The following is a 17,404-nucleotide window of genomic DNA, read 5'->3' as shown; positions in this document are numbered from 1 at the left end:
TTAAAAACTGAGAACAAACTGAGGGTTGATGGGGGGTGGGAGGGAGGAGAGGGTGGGTGATGGGTATTGGGGAGGGCACCTTTTGGGATGAGCACTGGGTGTTGTATGGAAACCAATTTGTCAATAAATTTCAGAAAAAAAAAAAATAAACGATCAATACAGTAATTAGACACTAATGTCTAATACGAGTATGAAGAAAAAGAATAAAGAAGATTGAAAAGAGATAGTATCTGAAGAAATAACGACTGAAAAATGTCCAGTACTAGTGATAATTGTGACTCCACAAATCCAGACAACACAACATACCCCCAAAAGGGCAGAGAAAAAAAAGATATCCACACCTAAATACATTGTGGTGGAAAAGAAGCAGAAAGACAAGACAAGACACTGAAAAGTAGCCAGAGAACTGACAAATTACTTTCAAAGTGATGGAAGTCTGAGAGCAAATTTTTCAATAGCAATGATGAGTAGTTAGCAGGGAGAAAAATAACTACCAACTTAGAACTGTACTCCCAACAAAACCATCCTTCCAGAATGAGAGTAGGGTCCTGGTTCCAGACAAGATGGAATAAACACATTTGACTCGGTCTCTCTCACCAAATGCAGCTCTCAACCATGGACAACATGCATGCAGCAGTGCTCAGAGAAATCTAAAATATAACTGATTGCTAACAGGAAGCCTGGGTAAAGAGGTCAAAATTTTAAGAACCAAATGGCAGTGATTTTCCCACTTTTCTTCTTTCCAACAGCACCTGGCCTGGACTCAATAGCAGCCCAAAGTTGGCTGAGGAGTAGAAAAAAAGCTAAGAGAAACCCTCTCTTTCTGGTCTGAGGAGTAGGAAAAGGGAACTCAAATAGAGTAGAGGAAGCCATGATCTTTTATTCTTTTTTCGATTCTTTCTCATTCCAGCCCTCAGGGTGGTGTGTACATTTATGACCAGACCCTTACCATTTCACTCCATGAGGATTTGGACTTGGGGAACCAGTACCATGAAGATATTCCAGATGCTTTTGCTGTAAATAGTAAACAGTGTTTGTGTCTAACCCAGGAATTGCATGTCTCCTATCAGAGAGAGAGAGAGAGAGAGAGAGAGAGAGAGAGAGAGTGTGTGTGTGTGTGTGTGTGTGTCACACTCCTCACAGCTTCTTACTTAGCAATAACCTTTAGTGTTTACATTAGAAAATAAAAAAGCTAAAAATTTATGAGCTAAGCATTCAACATAAGAAAGTTGAAAAGAATGGCAAAATGAATCCAAGTAGAATGAAGGAGATTTCACTTAATTTAAGAAGCTACTGATATATGCATTGCTGTTTTATATATCAGTTAGAAACAAAAAAAATTAGGCACACCTGGGTGGTTCAGTCAGTTAAGTGTCTGACTTTTGATTTCAGGTCAGGTCATGATCTCACAGTTGGTAAGATTCAGCCCTGCATAGGGCTCTGTACTGACAGCGTGGAGCCTGCTTGAGATTCTCTCTCTTTCTCTCTGCCCCCAACCTCAAAATAAATAAATAAACTTAAAAAAAAAGAACGAAAAAATTATCCTTAGAATTTCTTAGTCACAGTTTTTCCCATATATCATTCAATTTTTTTTCAACTTCCTCTTGTTAATGTCTGTGATTTTCCCACATGGTATTGTGTTGATGCAGCATTTCTTTAAATTTTTTTTAATCTTCATTCATTTTTGAAGAGACAGAGACAGAGACAGAGTGCAAGTGGGAAGGGGCAGAGAGAGAGGGAGACACAGAATCCGAAACAGGTTCCAGGCTCTGAGCTGTCAGCACAGCGCCCGACGTGGGGCTCAAATCCACAAGCTGTGAGATCATGACCTGAGACTAGGCTGGACGCTCAACCAACTGAGCCACCCAGGTGCCCCTCAGTGCAGCATTTCTTAAGTGAAGGTACCACTATTGCCTTAGGGATACTGTTCCACTCTACAAGTCTGATGCACATGCAGAAGAATGACAAGTATGTTATAACTGCTACCTATCCAACAACAATTAAAAGCCTCGTCCACATTTCAGTTATATGAAAATAAGAAAAACTGTGTATGTCAGGATCAACAAAATATAAAAGACAAGGTCAGAAGTTAGTGAGCTAGAAAAAAACAATAGACAACATTAACAAGGCCAAAAATTACTTCTTTGAAAAGACTGCTTCGTTTCTCTGGAGAAACTAATCTGGACTAAAATTAAAGTTCTGGGATGCCTGGGTGACTTAGTTGGTTGAGCATCTGACTCTAGGTCTTAGCTTAGGTCATGATGTTGCAGTTTGCGAGATCAAGCCCCACATTGGGCTCTAGACACTGACAGTGCAGAGCCTGCCTGGGATCCTCTCTCCATCTCTCTCTGTCCCTCCCCTGCGCACACTCTCTCAAAATAAATAAATTAAAAAGTAATAAATTAAAGCTATATATTGGTAATGAAAAGTGAATATAACTGCATCTATAGCAGAGATTGAAGAGATAATACTATGAGTAACTTTATGACAATATAATTTAAATTTTAGATGAAGTAGACAACTCATAAAAAAAGAAAACTACTAACATTGAATCAACAAGAAATTTAAACCCTTAATATTTCCATAAATATTAAAGCATTGTTTAATGTTTATTTATTTTTGAGAAAGAGAGAGAGAGGAAGGGGCAGAGAGAGAGGGAGACAGAGGATTCAAGCAGGCTCTGCAATGTCAGCGCAGAACCTGATGTGGGACTCAAACTCACAAACCATGAGATCATGACCTGAGCTGAGCTGAACTGAGCCACCCAGGTGTCCCAATATTAAAGCTTTTAAATTAGTAATTTAAAAACTGCCTATAAAGAAATCCCCAAACCCAGGTAGTTTATAGGAAAGTTCTATCAAATTTCTAGGAAACATTGCAAACTCTTCCAGGTAATAGAAAAAGAGAGAACACTCCTCAATTTAAATTGGCAGGCATAGTTTCAATATCAGAATAAGATGTTAAGAACCAAATAAGATATAAGAACCAGATGAGAATGGTATAAGAAAGAAAACCTAGGGGCGCCTGGTTGGCTCAGTTAAGCGTCCCACTTCGGCTCAGGTTATGATCTCATGGTTAGTGAGTTCGAGCCCCACATTGAACTCTGTGCTGGCAGCTCAGAGCCTGGAGTCTGTTTCAGATTCTGTGTCTCCCTCTCTCTCTGCCCCTCCCCACTTGCACTCTGTCTCTGTCTCTTTCAAAAATAAATAAACATAAGGAAGGAAGGAAGGAAGGAAGGAAGGAAGGAAGGAAGGAAGGAAGGAAGGAAAACTATAAGCCAATCACCTTCATGAACATAGGTATAAAAAATGTCAAACAAAATATTAGCAAATGAAATTTAGAATTTAAAAAGATAAAACATCAAACCTAAGTTGTACATATGCCAGGAATGCAAGAGTGTATTAATGCTAAGATCTAAAAATATGATTCATTTTTACCAGATTTTTTGATGACAGTATGACTTCAATACAACGTTTTATTGGTTTCAAATGTACAGGAAAATCTTCCAATAATTCTATACATTAGTAAGCGCTCACCATGATAGGTGTACTCGTAATCCCCTTCACTCATTTCACCCGTCCCCACACCCACCTCCCCTCTGGCAACCATCAGTTTGTTCTCTATATAGTTAAGTTGGGGTTTTTGTTTGTCTTTTTATTGTTTTGTTTCTTAAATTCCACATATAAGTGAAATAGTGTGGTATTTATCTTTCTCTGACTTATTTCACATAGCATTATACCATCTAAATCCATCCATGTTGTTACAAATGGCAGCATTTCATTCCTTTTAATGGCTGAGTAATAGTCCAAGTCCATTCATCTCCAGATGGACACAGGGTTCCTTCCATATCTTGGTTATTGTAAATAATGCTGTGATAAACTTAGGGATGTATATATCTTTTTGAATTAATGTTTTTGTTTTCTTTGGGTAAATACCCAGTAGTACAATTACTGGATCATATGGTAATTCTATTTTTAATTTTTTGAGGAACATCCATACTATTTTCCACAGTGGCTGCACCAGTTTGCATTCCCACCAACAGTAGATCCTTTTTATTTTAGCCATTATGACAGGTGTGAGGTGACATTATATCATGGTCTTGATTGGCATTTGCCTGATGATTAGTAATGCCGGGCACCTTTTCATGTGTCTGTTGGCCAACTGTGTGTCTTCCTTGGGAAAATGTCTATTCTGTCCATTTTTTAATTTAATTATTTGGGGTTTTTGTTGTTGATTTGTATAAGTTCTTTACATATTTTGGGTATTAACCCCTTATTGGATATATCATTTGCAAATATCTTCTCCAATTCAGGAAGTTGTCTTTTAGTTGTGTTGATGGTTTTCCTTTGCTCTGCAGAAGCTATTTATTGAGATGTAATCTCAATAGCTGAATTATGCTTTTGTTTCCCTTGCCAAAGGAGCCATATCTACAAAAATGTTTAAACAGTTGATGTCAAAGAGATTACTGTCTGTTTTCTTTTGGGAATTTTATGGTTTCAGGTCTCATATTTAGGTCTTTAACCCATTTTGAGCTTATTTTTGTGTATGGTGTAGAAACTGATCTAGTTTCATTCTTTTGCATGTAGCTGTCCAATTTTCCTAATACCATATATTGAAAAGACTCTCTTTTTCTTACTACATATTCTTACCTTCTATGGTCATAAATTAATTGACCATATATTCGTGGGTTTATTTCTGAACTCTCTGTTCTGTCCCACTGATCTATGTGCCTATTTACCAGTGCCTATGTACCAGTACCATACTGTTTTAATTACTACAGCTTTGTAGAAGAGCTTGAAATCTGGGATTGTGATACCTTCAGTTTTGTTCTTCTTTTTCAATATCGCTTTGGCTATATGGGGTTTTTGTGATTCCATACAAATTTTAGGGTTATTTGTTCCAGGTCTGAAAAACGCTGTTGGTATTTTGATAGGGATAGTGTTAAATCTATAGATGCTTTGGGTAGTATGCACTTTTTAACAATATTAGCCCTCCCAATCCATGAGCATGGAATATCTTTCCATTTGTTTGTATCATCTTCGATTTCTTTTATTAATGTTTTCAGCATACAAGTCTTTTATCTTCTTGGTTAAGTTTATTCCTAAGTGTTTTATTATTTTGGGTACAACTGTAAATGACATTGTTTTCTTAATTTCTCTTTCTGCTACTTCTAATTAATCTTATTAACAGATTAAATTAGAAAGAAATCATTGCAATAGGTTCAGAAAAAGCATATGACAAAATTCAGTATGTATTTACAATCTTTTAAAAAATCTCCTAGCAAATTAGGAATAAAAGAGAACTTTTTAAATCTACTAAAAGATATCTTCCTAAATGCCACTGTATTACTTTAATGAAGCATCACCTTTATGAAAAGGAACAAGACAAGAATATTGATTACTGTCATTTTCTTTCTTTGTAAATTTAAAAAATTTTTTTAATGTTTATTTATTTTTGACAGAGACAGAGACAGAATGCGAGTGGGTTAGGGGCAGAGAAATAGGGAGACACAGAAGCAGAAGCAGGCTCCAGGCTCCGAGCTGTCAGCACAGAGCCTGACGTGGGGCTCAAACTCACGAGATGTGAGATCATGACCTGAGCCAAAGTCAGCGCTCAACCGACTGAGCCACCCAGGCGCCCTTGTAAATTTTTTAAATGTTCATTTATTTTGAGAGAGAAAGAGCAGGAACAGGAGAGAGAGAGAGAGAGAGAGAGAGAGAGAGAGAGAGAATCCCAAGTAGGCTCCTCACTGTTAGCACAGAGCCTGACACAGGGCTTGATCCCATAAACCATGAAACTATGACCTGAGCCAAAATCAAGAGTGGGTCACATAAGTGACTGAACCACCCAGACGCCCCTCATTAGTGTCATTTTCATTCAGCATTGTGCAGCACTGTCTAACCAACAGTTAGACCAAGAATAAATGAGTGAATGAATGAATGAATAAATGCAAGATATTAGAAAGAATAAATTTAAACTGTCATTATTTAGGATAAGATAATTATCTATCTAGAAACTCAAAAACTCAACAGAAAAAATATTAGACATAATAAAAGAATTTAGCAAGAAGCCTGACCAAAAGATCACTATACAAAAATTATTTACATTTCTTTACACCAGAAACTAAAATCTAGAAAACATGACTTTTTTAAGTTTACTTATTTATTGTGAGAGAGCACACAAGTGAGGGAAGAGCAGAGAGAGAGAATTCCAGTGAGGTTCCAAGTCCCAATCTCATAAGCTGTGAGATCGTGACCTGAGCCGAAACCAAGACTTGGACACTCAACCAAATGCACCACCCAGGCATCCGAAAACATGACCTCTAAAAAGATTCTAAATGCATGGGTTACAAAAAACAAAAGATACTTAGAAATAAATCTGAAAATATTAGGTGCAACCTATACGGAGAAAATATTTAAATTTCATTGGAAAATACTAAAGAAAGCCTGAAGAATTTGTGAGATACAGCATGTTTATTAATAAGAAAACAATGTCATAAAGATGTCAGTTTACTCCAGATTAATTTATAGATTCAATATAATTGATCAAAATCCCAACAGATTTTCTTTTTTTTTTTTAATTAAGAGAACTCAAAAAGCCAATGCTAAAATTTACTTATGAAAACAAAGATTCAAGAATAACCAAGACACTTTTGAAGACAGTAAGATTAGGGAGAACTGATCCAGTAGATAGTAAGATTTACTATAAAGCTTTAGTTATTAAAACATGTGTGACATCAGCACAGAAACAGATAACCGATAAAATAAAACAGAGACCCCAGAAACAGATCTATGCGTATGTGGAATCTTGAGTATGTTACAAAGATGGTGCTGTAAGCCATGAGAAATGGATTCCTTTTGTCTAAATGAGAGTGGAACAATTGCTTAGCCATGGGGTCGGGGAGTAGGGATGGAACAGCATTTCTGCTTCTCGAATCCATCAATTCCACACAGATAAAGGACTGGAACCTGAAAGACCAAACCTCAAAACTACTAGAAAAAAAAGGCAGGAATATATCTTTCTGACCTTGAGATATGAAAAACTTTCTCAAACAAGACATAAAAAGCAGTAACAAAGAAAACAGAAACAGATTTGTCTACATTAAAATTAAGAGCTTGTCTTCATCGGAAGACACACACACACACACACACACACACACACACAGTGAAAAGACAGGCCATAAATGAGGAGAGGATATTTTCAACACATACTATGCAGCAAAGATTAGTATTCAGAATATATGTTTTTTAATTTCTTCAAATCAATTTTTTAAAAAGACAAAAATCCAATAAAACTGGAGAAATAGCACAAATAGGAATTTCACAAAAAATACAAACGGACATATGAAAAACACTCTAATTAATAACTAAAGCAATGCAGATTAAAACCACAATGAGAGAGCATTTTACACCTAGTGGATTAGCAAAAATTATGAAGTTTAACAACTCTCAGTGTTAGAAGAGGAATATAAATTCATGAGAATTCTCCTACACTGATACTGGAAGTGTAAATTGATGCAACCACTCTGAAAAACATTTTGACATTATCTTATATGTCGGTATTTAAATTTTCTAGTAGCCATGTTTAAAAGGTAAAAAGAAATGGGCACCAGGCGTTGCTCAGTCAATAGAGCAGGTAACCCTTGATCTCAAGGTTGTGAGCTCAAGCCTCGTATTGGGTGTACAGCATACTTTTTAAAAAAGGAAGGGGTGCCTGGGGGGCTCTGTCAGTTAAGGGTCTGGCTCTTGATTTCAGCTCAGGTCATGATTTCATGGTACGTGAGTTAGAGCCCCACACTGGGCTCCACACTGACAGTGCAGAGCCTGCTTGGGATTCTGTCTCTCTCTCTTTCTACCCATCCCTCACTCACTTGCTCTCTCTCTCTCTCAAAATAAATAAATAAACTTTAAAAAAAGGTAAAAGGAAACAAATTTTACTCTCTATATCTAAAACATTATCATTTCAACATGGAATCAACATAAAAGAGTTATTAATGAAATATATTCTTTTTTCATAATGAAGGAGGTCTGAATATACCACTCTAGGGTCATCTGCCTGGCTCAGTCAATAGAGCGTGCAACTCTTAATCTCAGGATTATGAGTTTGAGCCCCACGTTGGGTGTAGAGATTACTTTAAAAAAAATTTTTTAAATCCTTAAAATGTATATATACCACTCTAAAACACGCCACTTTGGCATAAGAATTATTTTGAGCTAAAGGCAAGTAAGAAACAGCAGACTAATGAAGAGCTCTCTTCCCTCCCCTTTTCTGCTTAAAAGTAGGGCACAAATATCCCTTGGTAAAGGTTACATAAATTTCTGTTTGTAAAGGAGCCTACCTCCCCATCTCCTGCACCACAAAGAGGAGAACCATTCTAATCTCAGGAGACAACTTGAGACTGAGCAACAAATCTTACTAACCAACCCTTATCTAGGATATATTTTCTAGTCTTCTTCCCACAATTTACCGCTCCTTGTAGTCCAAACTCCTTTTATCTTTGTCTAGTCATTTCACCATAATTTACCACCCTTTCTTAAAAAGGTTTACAAGACCCTGGCTCTAACCATCACTTTGGGTTTTGATTCTTTCCGGTGAAATGCCCATGCATGTAAAAATATTAGCATCAAAAAATATGTATGCCTTTTGTTAATCTGTCTTCTGTGAATTTAATTTATAGGTGCTTAATCATACAACCTAAGTGGTAGAGGAAAAGTATTTTCACCCCGCTACATAATCCTCTATGTATTGTACACTTATATAGCACATTTCAACCCAGAAGCTAAACTTGGAAATGCTTGATCTCTATTTAAATTTTATAAAATTAATAGTTGAAAAAGTTTTCCAATAACTGCATCAGTTTTCAGTGTCTAAATTAAAATTAAATTAAATATTTTAGTTCTTCTTTCATGCTAGCTGCATTTCAAGTGCTCAGTTCCTACATGTGGCCACCTTATTGAACAATCATAGTCTTTTATTTTTTTTGTGATCAGAAATCATTTTTTTATTTTTTTAAATTTATTTTCAATATATGAAATTTATTGTCAAATTGGTTTCCATACAACACCCAGTGCTCATCCCAAAAGGTGCCCTCCTCAATACCCATCACTCACCCTCCCCTCCCTCCCACCCCCCTGAACAATCACAGTCTTACAGAACATTCATATGCCCTTTGAACCAGTAAGTCCACTCCTAAACAAATTTCCTACAACAGGGGTTCTCAAACTGCAAGCCTCAGAATACTTGAAGGGCTGGTTAAAACACAGATTTCTGGGACCATCCTAGAGTTTCTGATAACCGGTGAGAACTGACACCACCATGTGTGGTATATACAGGAAAGCCTCCTGCAACTCTGTCATAGCAAAAACTAGAAATAACCTACATGTCTATCAACACAAGAATGGGTTTCTGTAAACTATGGTATAAGCCCACGATAGAATACTACACAAAACTGAAAATGATGTGTTGTTCTAAAATGAAACAATATGGATCAAACTGTATCCATTTTGAAAACAGAATGTTGAGGGGTGCCTGGTGGCTCAGTTGGTTAAGCATCCAACTTATCTCTGAGCTGTCAGCACAGAGCCGGGAGCCTGCTTCGGATTCTGTGTCTCCCTCTTTTTCCACTTGCACTCTGTGTGTGTGTCTCTCTCTCAAAAATAAATAAACATTAAAAAAGAAAATGGAATGTTGATCTTTTTAATAAGGCAATTCCAAGAAGACTATAGATGGTGTAAATGCTCTTTTTATAGGACTCAAAAACAAACATTATATTATTGGGACATAATTAATGAAACAATTTTTATTTTAAAAGCAAGGAAAATTTGAGATAGTGGTTCCCTCAGGGGCTAGAGAGGAGGGATAAGAGAGGATAGTCATAGGTGTTCATATTATTACGCTTTATAAATTACATACATATCCTATTATATCATTTTTACATATCAAAAATATGTAAAACATTATAAAGAAAATAAAATGTAAATAATACTGTAAATCACATAATCCCAAAAATGTTTAAAAAATAAATGTATTTATAGATACACAGAAAAAAAGTCCGGAAGAAAAAATATCAGAATGTTAATAATGGTTATTTCTGGGTTGTGGAGTTTGGATATATTTTTTTCTTTTTGTATAATTGTATGTTCTCTACTATAAATATGCAATGCTTTATAATTAAACAAGTTTGCTTCTTTTTATCTTCAACACATAAGGAATTCAACTTGTTGTACTCAGTTAGTCTCCAAACCCTCTGTTCATTTCTGTACCACCACAGTACAAACCTTAAAAAAGACCCATTTCTGGGGCACCTGGGTGGCTCAGTCGGTTGGGCGTCTGACCTCGGCTCAGGTCATGAACACGCAGTTCATGGGTTCGAGCCCCGCGTTGGGCTCTGTGCTGACAGCTCAGAGCCTGGAGCCTGCTTTGGATTCTCTGTCTCCCTCTCTCCCTGTCCCTCCCCTGCTCGCACTCTGCCTCTCTCTCTCAAAAATAAATAAACATTAAAAAAAAAAAAAGATCCATTTCTGAGGGGTACCTGGGTGGCTTAGTCAGGTAAGGGTCCAACTTCAGCTCAGGTCATGATCTCATGGTCAGTGAGTTCAAGTCCCACATGGAGCTCTGTGCTGACAGAACCCAGAGCCTGCTTCAGATTCTGTGTCTCCCTCTCTCTCTCTCTTTGCCCCTCTCCCACTCACACTCTATCTCTCTCTGTCTCTCAAAAATGAATAAACGTTTAAAAATATTTAAAAAAAAAACACAATTCTGTTTGCTATGATACATATCTCAGATGCCTTTTCACAATCTTATTAATAATAGTAACAGTGATAGTTGACATAGATTAAGGACATGTGCTCTCATGTTCTAAGTATTAAGTAAGTAATTTTGGTTAAGCCTTACAAAAATCCAAGACCTAAGTGTAATTGGTTTTCTCATTTTACAAATATACAAAAGGAGGTGAAGTTCTTCCTTAAGTAGCTTGGATAAATTGCTTCCCCAAGTCCGCAAAGCTTAGAAGGTGGTTTTCCATCAGTATCAGCAAAGAGGAAAGCAAAAGTTTGCATTTCATATCTAAGTTCTGTTTTAGGCCTCGCCTTCTCAGAAATAACTTGGTGAGATTGTTCTACATATCAACAAAAAGTGGTGAGAGGACTCATGGAAAGTGTATTAGATTTCCTGATCTAATAAATTTGAAAACAGCAATTGTAATTACTGCTGATGACAGAACTTCCTGGCGAAAATCAGTATCTGTCTCAATGAGCAGAGCTTGGCTATTCTCAGTATAATCAAGACAAGCAGAAACCTGGATGACATCAGCAGTGGTCAGAGTCAAAAGAGCCCTCAGCGTCATCAGGCCTTGGGACTCCTCCTGTCTGGCTCAGCTTCCAAAGAAAACAGCCTAAAATGCATTTGTCATGCTATTAAGTGCTAGAGAAAATCTCAGTGACTATTCCCCTCACTCTCCATGTCATATGTATTTCATCTTTCATGCTGAGATAATCAGTTATCATACTTGACAAATACAAAGGAAAATAGACGCTATTGATTTCTCCTGACAATATCATGCTGGGATACTGAGGCCTTAACGGTCCACAAACATTACTTTTAACCATAAGTGTCCTGAGTCATCACCAAACATCTTGCTTAATTTTATTCTAATAAAATCTCCAAATACATCACCTTCTCTACCAAACCTACTATGAAGGCCTCTTGGGAGATTCCTATTTTTGCCTTTTTTCTGTTTCTACCTTCCTCATACCACAATAATAACTTAGAGTATTTAAAAGCCCCAACTTCTACCCTAAGTAGACAAAAACTGTCTATTTAGCTTCATTTTAAGAAAGTAAGCATCTTATTGGAAAGCCCAAGATCTTAAATCCATGATGGCAGCAAAAGGTGGGTACATCTGTAAACACAAGACTGCCTGAATTTGGATCTCACCAGGCCCAGAGTGACCATGGAAGCTGACAGCTTGGGCCAGCTGCCAGGAAGGGCAATACCACACCTCAGTCCAGCAGCTTAGGACAGAAGATAGCCTAGGCAGAGAAAACAGTACCCAATAGGTCCAACTTAATCACAAGGGTCCTTAAAAGTGGAAGACAGGGGCGCCTGGGTGGCTCAGTCGGTTAAGTGGCCGACTTCGGCTCAGGTCATGATCTCACGGTCCGTGAGCTTGAGCCCCGTGTCGGGCTCTGTGCTGACCGCTCAGAGCCTGGAGCCTGTTTCAGATTCTGTGTCTCCCTCTCTCTCTGACCCTCCCCCGTTCATGCTCTGTCTCTCTCTGTCTCAAAAATAAAAAAACGTTAAAAAACAAAATTTAAAAAAAAAAAGTGGAAGACAAAATTGGAAGAGGGAACCAAAGAGACGGCAGCATCTTATTGGCCTTAAAATGAAGGAAAGTGGGCTGGGCACCCCAGTGACTCAGTCAGTTGAGCGTCCAACCCCAGTTCAGGTCATGATCTCACAGTTTGTGGGTTTGAGCCCCATGTTGGGATCTGTGCTGACACCTCAGAGCCTGGAGCCTGATTCAAATTCTATGTTTCCCTCTCTCTCTGCCCCTCCTCCGCGCTCTCTCTCTCTCTCTCTCTCAAAAATAGACATTAAAAAAATTTTTTCAATGGAGGAAAGGGGCTATAACCCAAGGAAATGATTGTCTCCAGAAGCTGAAAAAAGTAACAAAATGGACTTTGTGAATTGACTGTTAGACTCTGCCTACAAACATTATCCACACTTTCTTGTGAGCCATGCACACAAACCACTTGAAACGAGCATTTCCCACCACCCCATTTCCTGTTGTTTTCTTTGTTTCTCTACTTCTCCAAATTTTGCTCTCCGAAGCAGAACAAAAAGGTCTTGCTGTAGCTGTTGGTCCATGCTAAACACATCCCTCAGGGACCTAGAGAAACAAAATATCCTTGGCCATGTGCTTAACTCCAAAATGCTACATTTCCTCAACTATCTGATTTCTCTGACTTTGAAGAACCATTTGAAAGTATTCTCTCATACAACAAATTAAATGCATTTCTATTATGTTCTGAACATTGTGCCTATCTCTGGGATTCCAATGATGAGCAAAATCAACAACGTCCTTGTCTATGTGAAGCTACTGAAAGAAATAGTAAACAATTAATCACATAAAAACATCAAACCAATACTTACACATTGTTTTATGTACTTAGCACACATTAACATTTTATTTTCCCAACAATCCTGGAGGTTGTTATTATGCCTTTATTTCAAAGGGTAGGAAAATGAAGTTCAGAGGGGTTAACTATCTTGGCCAAGATTATCCATCCAAGTAGAAGTGCAGCTGGGATTCAAACCCAGGCCATCAGTGTTCAGATTATGTGTTCTCAGCCTTTTCAATATATTACCTCTTTGTGATTCTAAGAATACAAACATTGCCTGTAATACCCATTTTTCTTTTGCTGCAAGATCTATTTCATATAGAGTGATAGACCAGAAATAAGATTATCAGACAGCATGACAAAGAAAAAAATAATCAGGGTCAAATGCTTGACACCAGAAGCCTAACTTAGTTTCAGAGGAATCTGAAGAATCAGTTATAGTACTAGAAATTAATACCAGTATTGGAACCCACTAATCAGACATCAGAACTTTGTACCATTTGCAAGGGCCTTGCCCCAGAGAAGTGTGAATCCTTTGCAGATGACAGTTGTGGATAAGCCTTCTCTGGCCCCAAAACGGATTCCTGACCTCATCAGAAAAAGATTCCACTTATCACATTCTCTCCTAGTGCAAGAGCCTTGATCTCTGCTACAAATTTAACCTACAAGGAAATACAACTGCATTTACAGTATGAGCTCTCTAAGAAACCTGCTCTTAGCCAAAGACCCATTTCCTCTCCTCTCAAAACTCAAACATGAGCAACACTATGGCAAGCGGTATCCAACAGCATCAGTTGCAGGTCTTAAGTCTTAAGTATCACTGTGAGAGGGCTATTCCAGTGTATATGCCCCACTCTGTTGGAGAACTTTTCCCCTGAGAACATACTCAGCTCAGTCTGCAGAACATGCCAGTGGGTGTCTCAGAAGGAAAGAAATAGAAAAAAGTGATGAGACCCCTCAATTCTCCAGCATCTGCCTGACAAGGCCTAAGAGACCTCCAACTAGCTCCCTATAAAAGAAATGAACATAGAGGATAAAGGTAAAACAGGATTACCAAATAGAGCTTTGTCCCCAACCTTTTCTGAGAAACCCTGGATGGGCAGACTGGGCCATATTTCAGAGGGTCTTGCTTTGGCTAGTTTAGATTGACCTAAGCAGCCAGAGTCAAAAATCATTTGAGTGGCTTCCTTGTTCCATTGTCTTTAGGCCCATACACTCTCTTAGTCTTAAAGATCTCATCAGGGATGAGAAGAGACAAGGAAACATAAACCTGCAGAAAACTATACCCCAAAGCAGGGAGTCTTCCCCCAAAGCTCCTCAGTATTGATCTAAAGCTACCTACCCTAAAGCCTTCCTAGAGCAGAGAGGAAGAGGAAGCCTCTTAAGAGGCAGAAGGCTCCAACCTTCTGCATGAAGAAAGGGAGCATTCCACAGAAAACAGTTCCAGCTGGAACATACACAAGAGACAGCCTCATGGAGAAAGTCCAGGAAGGAAAAAGAAAAAACCCAAAGACTTGAACAATTAACAGAAGTGGTGAATTTCTTCCCATCTCCTCCTTTACTCGATTTTCGTGAATAATAGTAATAAAATTGAAATGAAAACTGTAAAGAAAATGTCAGCACCCAGGACAGTGCTCATTCAACTACTTGGATGGACGCATGCTCCCTTCTCCCCACCCAAGAAAAGCCAGGCTTCCAGAACAGATTCAGGATCCTATACCTACACTAGGTCAAAAAAAGCTAGTGAAATTTTGGGTGCAGTTAGCATTAAACTCTCTCTTTGTTTTAAAATGGGGCACCCTATTTGGCAGTCTACTTCCAGGCACCTGACTGCTCTTTTTTTGCTAAGGGGACAGGAATGGTCTGACAGTTGCTCTGATGCAATAATAAAGTTTCTCTGTTATGTTCCACAATGTCTGGAAACAAATTCTATAGAGACCAGTCAAAAACACACAGTGCCTAGGAAATTAGGCAGACTTGCCTTTATTCTTTGGCATGGTTAAACTTTATTGAATATTTATTGTGTTCAGGTACTGTTCATATATTTTAGCTCATTTAATCCTCCCTGGGTCAACAAGTCAGACCAAATGGGGAAAAAAACTGCCTTCTTAGTTACCAAGAATCGTGATCTGAACAGGTAATCCATGGCTATATAAGACAATCTCATTTTATTTTTGTTTAATGTTTATTTGTTTTTGAGAGAGAGAGAGACAGAGTGCATGCACGTGCTAGTGAGGGAGGGGCAGAGACAGAGGGAGACAGAGGATCTGAAGCAAGCTCTGTGTGGACAGCAGAGAGCCCAAGGTAGGGCTTGAACTCATGAGCCATAAGATCATGACCTGAGCTGAAGTCAGATGCTTAACTGACTGAGCCACCCAGGCGCCTGAGGCAATCTCATTTTAGAGGATTATATTCAGTTCTTGGTGCCACATTTTAAGAAAGTCTCTACCTGTACTAAGAACACATCTCAGAAAAAGTGGCTCCATCTCCTACATGAAAGAACAGACAGGCTAAATCAGAGCTACAGTGGCAGCACATTGACACTGGTATTCAAACAGAATCTTTACCTGCCTTATTCTATCTGATTATGTCTACTTATACCTCCTCTATCTCTGCAAAAGAAGAATTCAAAAAGATTCAAGGCAAAACGCCTACCCCTGGTTTATTTATGAAATATGGGCTGTCTCCACTGAGCCTGCATTGGAGGAGGAATTACTTTTCTCTTTTCCTGAGGGACATCATTAGCATAGTGATAATTAATGAAAGGCAGCAGCCAGAGTTTGGTAAATTATTAATGGCTTCAATCATCCTGAGAGCAGACAGCCCCTGTGTGCAGTTGTCCTTGGTGACAGCATGGAAGTGCTCTGGGGAAACAGATGATGGACAGAAAACCAGCGCAGAGTGTGTGTGCTTCTGCACACACAGATTCAGACTTCTTATCCAAATAAACCGGGTTTTCATGCAGAAATACTCGTGGATTAAAACTGGGAGCATGTCCCTCTGGCATATGGTGAATGTTATCAGATCCTCCTTATAGAATGCCTAAACAGAAATTAGGCCTGGTCCTGGGGACCTGTTGAAAAGTTGAGGAGGAGGAGGCAGTGGGTCTTTTACAGCAACCACAGAGATTAGGGGTTAGAGGGTAAAATTGAGAACTCATTACGAGATCAATGCCAAAGTGTAGTTGGAGAGTATATGCAAAATAGGTCATTGGAGCCAAAGGGGGTTGGAAACAAATGTCAGAAGCTAAGATACACAGATAAAAGGAATTCTAGGCAACCTGAAAATATGAGAGTGAAGAGTATCATATAGGAACAGGTAAAAGAAGAGATGACACAGACAAATTCCAGGGAGGAGGGATTCAAAGCCACTGTACGAATCTTTCTCCCTCCATAAGTTTATTTATATGGGCTCCACTTAAACAGAGCCTTCTTGTTACATAACATCATAAGCTCCTTGAGGGTGGCAATTTTTACTGTTTTCTTCTCTGCTATATTCCTAGAGCCTGCATAGCACCAGACATAGAGTAGGTACTCAAAAATATTTGATGAATAATGAAAAAAGAGATGAATAAATGGATACAACTATCTTACCATGTCACATATTAGATAAAAAAGAAGTACTGAGGCCATTTCTTTCATCTTGGGTCTCTGCGCCTTTCACAAACTTCCAACATCACTATGTTGGGACTGAGCATCTGGAGGTTGACAACCCCTAAAGTCTGCAGGAGCCACTGTGAGGAGGGCCCAGGAAAGAATTTGCCATTTTCAGTGGAAAACAAGTGGCAGCAACTAACAAGATGACTGTGTACTTTGGATCTGGATTTGCTGAACCTTTTTTTTATAGTAAGACACCAACTGCTTAAGAAATAAGGATGTTTCAATTAATCCATTAAACAGATGTGAAAAGGAGCATTTTAAGAGATACAAAGTCTGAAAAATGGATCAAACTCTTGAATTCAACATACTTGATATGTTTGTAAATAAATTTATGGCATGGAAAAAAGTCTTGATAAATATTTTTTAATAAAATCACATCAATTGTTACTTTGAGTAACAAAGAATTTACTGAACAATTCATTGAAGATCAGAAAGAGAGGTTTCCAATATATACCACCACCCAGCAAATAATGGAATAAATGCTCATTTGATATTTATGTTCTTTCCCTAAATTCCTTTTCCAAATGTGTTCTCCCTCAACCCTTCCCCCGCAACACAGCACAAAGGCACTCTTGCTCGCCGGCTCTATCTGTATCTCTATCTCTGTCTCTAACTCCCTAAGTG

General features: G+C 38.3%; 1 pseudogene; it reads left to right on the top strand.

Annotated features, from left to right (window-relative positions):
- Window positions 1–16,801: 16,801 nt before the first annotated feature.
- On the top strand, window positions 16,802–17,119 carry LOC122487426 (annotated as a pseudogene).
- The last annotated feature ends 285 nt before the right edge of the window (window positions 17,120–17,404 follow it).

Source organism: Prionailurus bengalensis, chromosome A1, assembly GCF_016509475.1.
Source record: "Prionailurus bengalensis isolate Pbe53 chromosome A1, Fcat_Pben_1.1_paternal_pri, whole genome shotgun sequence".
In the NCBI taxonomy this organism is placed as follows: domain Eukaryota; kingdom Metazoa; phylum Chordata; class Mammalia; order Carnivora; family Felidae; genus Prionailurus; species Prionailurus bengalensis.
This window is presented reverse-complemented; position numbering and strand designations above follow the sequence as displayed.